Below are 7,790 nucleotides of genomic sequence, written 5' to 3'. Positions count from 1 at the left end.
GAGAGAGGGAGACAATCCACATCAAGGGAGGGTGCTAATCCCACTGTGTAAAGCCTGAGTAAGGCCGCACCTAGAGTCCTGCAACCACATTATAAAAGAGATGGTTGAGACTCTGGAAAGAGTGCAGAGAAGAGCAACCAAGATGATTAAGGGACTGGAGGCTAAAACATACGATGAACGGTTGCTGGAACGGCCTGGCTGGTCTAGGGAAGAGAAGAAGGACCAGGAGAGGCAGGAGAGCAGCCTTCCAGTATTTGAGGGCAGGAGGGTTGGACTAGATGACCTACAAGGTCCCTTCCAACTCATAATCTGATTTGAAGGAACAAAAGGACCAGGGGAGACAGGAGAGCAGCCTTCCAATAGTTGAGGGCTGAAGGGGGTTGGGCTAGATGACCTACAAGGTCCCTTCCAACTCATAATCTGATTTTAAGGAACAAAAGGACCAGGGGAGACAGGAGAGCAGCCTTCCAATAGTTGAGGGCCGAAGGGGGTTGGACTAGATGACCTCCAAGGTCCCTTCCAACTCATGAAACTGATCTGAAGGGACAAAAGGACCAGGGGAGACAGGAGAGCAGCTTTCCAATATTTGAGGGCAGGGGGGGTTGGACTAGATGACCTACAAGGTCCCTTCCAATTCATAATCTGATTTGAAGGAACAAAAGGACCAGGGGAGGCAGGAGAGCAGCCTTCCAATAGTTGAGGGCCGAAGGGGGTTGGACTAGATGACCTACAAGGTCCCTTCCAACTCATAATCTGATTTGAAGGAACAAAAGGACCAGGGGAGACAGGAGAGCAGCCTTCCAATATTTGAGGGCAGAGGGGGGTTGGACTAGATGACCTACAAGGTCCCTTCCAACTCATAATCTGATTTGAAGGAACAAAAGGACCAGGGGAGACAGGAGAGCAGCCTTCCAATATTTGAGGGCAGAGGGGGGTTGGACTAGATGACCTCCAAGGTACCTTCCAACTCACAATCTGATTTGAAGGAACAAAAGGACCAGGGGAGGCAGGAGAGCAGCCTTCCAATAGTTGAGGGCAGAGAGGGGTTGGACTAGATGACCTGCAAGGTCCCTTCCAATTCATAATCTGATTTGAAGGAACAAAAGGACCAGGGGAGACAGGAGGGCAGCCTTCCAATAGTTGAGGGGCTGCCCCAGAGAGGAGGAGGAGTGGGGGTCAAGCTATTCTCCAAGGCACCAGACAAGGAACAATGGATGGAAACCGGACAAGGAGAGATCCAACCTGGAAATCCACCCATGGAAGAGAAGTTCCCTTCCGAAGTTGTGGGCGCTTCATCCTTTGAGACTTTCAAGAAGAGACTGGACTTGCCTTCTGTCAGAAATGGTGTAGGGTCTCTCCCATTTGGGCAGGGGGTTGGACTCGATGACCTTACAAGCTCCCTTCCAGCTCTGATGCCCTGTTATCTATTTATTTATTTTTTCGGTTTATTTGGTTTGTCTCTTGCTTACAAGATCATAGGTATCAGTGAAAACATAGTTATGAATACATGGATACATATAAGAAAAATAAAAGAAACAATAGGACAAGGACGGTATAAGTACAAACATAGTTATGAATACATGAAATACATTGAAGAAATATATATAAGATACATGGAGGATACGTATAAGAAAAATAAATAAAAGAAACAATAGGACGGGGACGGTATAAGTACAAACATGGTTATGAATACATGAAATACATCGAAGAAATATATATAAGATACATAGAGGATACATATAAGAAAAATAAATAAAAGAAACAATAGGACAGGGACGGTATAAGTACAAACATAGTTATGAATACATGAAATACATCGAAGAAATATATATAAGATACATAGAGGATACGTATAAGAAAAATAAATAAAAGAAACAATAGGACAGGGACGGTATAAGTACAAACATAGTTATGAATACATGAAATACATCGAAGAAATATATATAAGATACATAGAGGATACGTATAAGAAAAATAAATAAAAGAAACAATAGGACAGGGACGGTATAAGTACAAACATAGTTATGAATACATGAAATACATCAAGAAAAATATATAAGATACATATAGGATACATATAAGAAAAATAAATAAAAGAAACAATAGGACAGGGACGGTATAAGTATAAACATAGTTATGAATACATGAAATACATTGAAGAAATATATATAAGATACATAGAGGATACATATAAGAAAAATAAATAAAAGAAACAATAGGACAGGGACGGTATAAGTAAAAATATAGTTATGAATACATGAAATACATCGAAGAAATATATATAAGATACATAGAGGATACGTATAAGAAAAATGAATAAAAGAAACAATAGGACAAGGACGGTATAAGTACAAACATAGTTATGAATACATGAAATACATCGAAGAAATATATATAAGATACATAGAGGATACGTATAAGAAAAATAAATAAAAGAAACAATAGGACAGGGACGGTATAAGTACAAACATAGTTATGAATACATGAAATACATCGAAGAAATATATATAAGATACATAGAGGATACGTATAAGAAAAATAAATAAAAGAAACAATAGGACAGGGACGGTATAAGTACAAACATAGTTATGAATACATGGAATACATCGAAGAAATATATATAAGATACATAGAGGATACGTATAAGAAAAATGAATAAAAGAAACAATAGGACAAGGATGGTATAAGTATAAACATGGTTAGGAATACATGGATATATTTAAGAAAAATAAAAAGAAACAATAGGACAGGGACGGTATAAGTAAAAATATAGTTATGAATACATGGATACACATAAGAAAAATAAAAAGAAACAATCGGACAGGGACAATATAAGTATAAACATAGTTATGAGTACATGGATACATATAAGAAAAATAAAAAGTAAAGATAAAAGAAAGTATAGGACAGGCGTTGTATAAGGATAAACATAGTTATGAATACATGGATATATTTAAGAAAAATAAAAAGAAACAATAGGACAGGAACAGTATAAGTATAAACATAGATATGAATACATAAAATGGGTACATATAACAAAAAAATAAATAAAAAGAAACAATAGGACAGGGACGGTATAAGTATAAACATAGTTATGAATACATGAAATGCTTTGAAGAAATATATAGGATACATATAGGATACATATAAGAAAAATAAATAAAAGAAACAATAGGACAGGGACGCTATAAGTATAAACATGGTTATGAATACATGAAATGGATACATATAAGAAAAATAAAAAATAAAAGAAACCATAGGACAGGGACGGTGGGCACGTTGGTGCGCTTATGCACGGCCCCCTACAGACCTCTTAGGAAAGGGGTGAGGTCCATAGTAGACAGTCTCAGGTTAAAGTTTTTGGGGTTTGGGGAAGAATCCACAGAGTCAGGTAGAGGATTCCAGACATTGACCCCTCTGTTATAGCTGAAGTCGTATTTCCTGCCATCAAGTTTGGCGGTATTAACGTTGAGTTTGATGATTTTTGTGTGGACGTATGTTGAGACAAAAGTCAACCACGTTGTGGTCACTGTTGGAAAAGGGTTCTTTAATTTGTATTCCGTACATTGAATTCAAACTATTGCAGAAGATGAGATCGAGGCAGTTGTTAAGTCTAGCGTTGTTGGTTACTCGTTGTTCTAGTCCCAGATTTGTTAACGCATTGTAGAAAGTTGCACGTATGGGTTCAATTTTTACATTCGTTTAGGGTCCAGTTAACGTGAGGTAAATTGAAGTCACCAAGAAAGATACAAGTTTGTGGACAAGATGTTGCTCATGTTAGTAGTGAATTTAGCTTGTTTACATATTCGATGTCATAATTAGGGGCTCTGTAACGTAGTAAGAATCGAAATGTGATATTTAAGGACAGTTCACAGACGATGGTCTCAGGAAGAGCAAGCTCCTGAGTAACTTGGATGTTTTTTAGATGTAAGGACTTTTTATAGACGATAGCAACACCACCTCCTCTACGGATTTCACGATCTGATCAGTAAACATGATAGTCTCTTACTGTGGTAATGGAGTCAGGGAGAGATGAGTTGAGCCACGTTTCACAGACAAATATGATGTCAAATTTCGCCGTATTTAGTAAGAGGAGAAATTCGGGTATTTTATTCACAAGGCTTTCTTACATTGAGTAGCTTGCATTTAAGGCCAGCTGTAGTTGGAATTGAGGTAGTTAGGGGTGTGCGTGCCTAGTCTTGGGTGATGGTGGATTGGTTGAAGTAGGGTTGGATGCTGAGTTGTGGGTTGTGTGACTTTCTTTTGATACTGTCAGCACGGTAGTCCTTCTCTCCGTTGTCTAGACGTTTGGGAGTTCTGTGCAGAGTTCACGGGAGCGGACACGTTGCTGTGCAGTTAGGTCAGGATGAGAGTGGGGGTTCTTATGGTCGGTGTTGCTTTTGGCGAGTGAATTTATAGTATAAAATGAATTTACGTTTGCTTGATTCATTTTTGCAAATGACCCTGCAGAAGCGCGCGGCCACCGAGCCGTCTCCGTTTTTGAGCTCTGGGCCGATGTGGGAAACGACAAGTATTTCATCAGGGAAGATGCTTGATGCTTGATGGTCACCGATAATGTTGCGGATGATTGTGATGCCATCATTGTCGTTGATGACCTCTAGTCCAAATAAGATGGCGTTTGGACGCTTCCGTTCATGCTCGACAGCTTCTCCGACGAGGGTTGGGATGTCATTATTTGTTGGATTTATGGTTTTTTTTGTGGATCGGGTTGCAGTTGTTTGGGTAGAGATGTGGTTTGTAGCTATTGGATGTTCGGGTTTTTGTGCTGTGTCTTTCTTTTTTTCCCCGCAAGGTTAGTTCATCTTTCTTTTAAAAGTGTCCAGGGATGCTACTATGGTGGTGTCAAGGGATGTTATTTGTGTTTCTATGGTATCGCCTCTTTCAAATCGGGCAGTTTGGGTCTGCATGATGGGTGGAAATATTGAAAATAGCTGGACGATTCTAGGAACTGAATTGTTTGCTTGGTTAATCCCAAACAGCCATGATGAGCGTAGTTGTGACATAGGAAACATTTGGTGGAATTGTCATTATCCTTTAGAGCAGGGGTCCCCAACCACCGGGCCCCAGACCGGTACCGGTCCGTGGATCATTTTGTACTGGGCCGCCTACTTTGCTTGGGTGCCGCCATCTTGTTTCGACGGCGCTTGAGAAAGTGCTTCCGGGTGAGCTTGTTGGTCATCAGTTGGATGGAAACCGGCGTTGGGTGCTGAAGGAATCCTCGCGCCTTTAGTTTCGCTGGCGAAGGGGGCGGTCGAACGAAGATCCGTCCTGATGGCGGTGGAGTCTCGCATTACTCAGGAGGAGATTAAGAAAGAGCCCGAAAAGCCCATCAACCGCGAGAAGGTACAAAGGAGGAGTTGAAGATGGCGGGGAGAAGTGGGGGACGGGCTGGCCGGCCGGTCGCTCGGCTCATCTTGCCTTGGTCGTGCGTGCTGATGCTGGTACCGGTCCGTGGATTATTTTGTGATGCCGGTACCGGGCCGTGGTACAAAAAAGGTTGAGGGCCACTGCTTTAGAGTTTCATGGCATATTTCTCTGATTTCAAATGTCAATTTACTCATTTCAGCACAATCCAATATTTTCTTAATAATTTCTTCTTCTGATGGAGTTTTCTCACTCTTCCAGTTCTTAGCAAATACAATCCTAGCCGCTGTTAATATATTTACAATCAAATACTTCAAATTTTTATTATATATATCAGGTAAGATTCCCAATTAAAAAAATCTCTGGTTTCAAGTCTATATGTGTCTTTGTCATTTTTTCCAACCATATGCGAATTTTAGTCCAATATTTTCTAGCGTCCTCACAAGTCCACCACATATGGTAGTATGAGCCAGGTATCTGATGACATTTCCAACATTTTTCAGATTTGTTCTTAAACATTCTTGCAATTCTTGTCGGGGGGAAATGCCACCTGTAAAACATCTTATACAAGTTTTCTTTATAAGCTTTTGACATTGTCATTTTATAATTTTGAGACCACAATTTTTCCCATTTCTCCAAATCAATCCCATATCCAAAATTCTTCCCCCAAACAATCATTGTTTCTTTAACTTGTTCCTCCTCTAATAAAATTTCCAACAAATAAGTGTATAATTTTTTAATCATTTTTTCATCAGTACCTGTCAAGATCCTGTCTAAATCAGTCAATTTATCATAAAATCCCTCCGCTTTAGAATCTATAAGATACCTTGAATGTATTTGCGCATATGAAAACCAATTCATCTTTATGAACTCAGAGAACTAGAAGATAAACTATTTTATGAAGTTTGGGATCTTTTTTATCAATGGTTAGATAATAAAACATAATGATAGAATATTCAGATTTAGCATAAAAAAAAATTATTTTTTTTTGATATTATCTTTATAAAACATTATCAAGGTAGATTTGGTATGATCTTATGATTTATTGCAAAATAAATTAAGCAAACTATAGTTATCTCGTTAAAATATGAATTAACAAAATTATAAATGATTTTTTTTAAGTGATGATATTAGGTTATACAATTATTGATTGATAATATGAGCTATTATGTCATATAATTATACTAGCGACTAGGAAATGGATGCACAAAAAAAAGTGGTAAACCGATCGATGCATTGTATGTAAATTTATGAAGAAGGATATTTTTATGTTTTTGGTGTTATGTTTATATGTTTATTTTGTTATGTATGCTTATGCTTGTTATTAAAAAATAATATTTTTTTTATATATATATATATAAAAAGAGTTTCATGGCATATAAGGCATGTGCAGGAGACTTGTGGCTCATTAGTGGGGATTTCTCTCTCTTTAGATTATGGTTTGGCATTGGATATTTTTTTTTTCTTGCCATGGTAGGTTTGTTGAGATAGTAACGTCGATTAACTTGCTCGATGAACCCATTTGGGCTAATCCACATAGCCAATATCACACCAATCAATCCATGACGACAATCCCTCTAGTCCAAGAGCTTTGCTAAGCCACAATCAGCCTCATCGATTAATTAACGCTAATCGCTAATCACACCGGTCAGTTCAATTCCCCCAAGTGCTCCTTTTACCGATCAATGAAATGACACGAATCCCAATCTTTGACACGGATCAAAGCGGTCGTCCTGTTTGCACGAAACCCCTGAATCCATCAAAACCACGAATCTAATTACTCCACCGATAAATTCATCCCTTGGTAGAAATCGATTGTCTAAATCAAGGGTGCGAGATGATATTCCAGGGGGTGCGAGAAAAGTCCAGGTAAATAATAGGATATTGGCTATACGTTGGCATTTTTATTTATTATTTATTTCAGGGGGTGCGAGGTTCGAGTGAAATTTCTTTAGGGGTGCGGGGTGGAAAAAAAAATGTTGGGAACTACTGGTCTAAATCATGGATAACAGGTCACCAGGCAGCAAAGTCGTCAGTTTTGAGAGTCACGAAGTCATCGGTGTTTTAAGTCGTACGGTCATGAGGTAGTTGTTAGGAATAACAAGGTTACCTAACGTAGTTTGGGTAAAATAATATATATAAACTACGATAGTAAGTTGAAGCGTGTGTCACTTTAAACTGCAAAGCATGTAATTTTGGGTGCGGTTGTGAAACCGCCGTAAGAGGGAGCAAGAGAACCTGCTGGATCGCCGAGGATTGCTGGTTTGATGGATTGATGGTTTGTTAACTGCGTGTTCCCTACTACTGCTGAGTTGCTGAACGTCGAAGGAAGAAAAGGAGGTTTGACTTCTTCATATCTCTACTGCGAGGAGATATATTACTGGACTGATATTTGTAAGTTTACT

The sequence above is a fragment of the Pseudonaja textilis genome, unplaced genomic scaffold (genome assembly GCF_049901715.1).
Source record: "Pseudonaja textilis isolate UNSWEBS1 unplaced genomic scaffold, rPseTex1.2 PTEXSCF23, whole genome shotgun sequence".
NCBI lineage: Eukaryota > Metazoa > Chordata > Lepidosauria > Squamata > Elapidae > Pseudonaja > Pseudonaja textilis.
The sequence above is the reverse complement of the archived record's forward strand: the minus strand, read 5'-3'. Positions refer to the sequence as shown.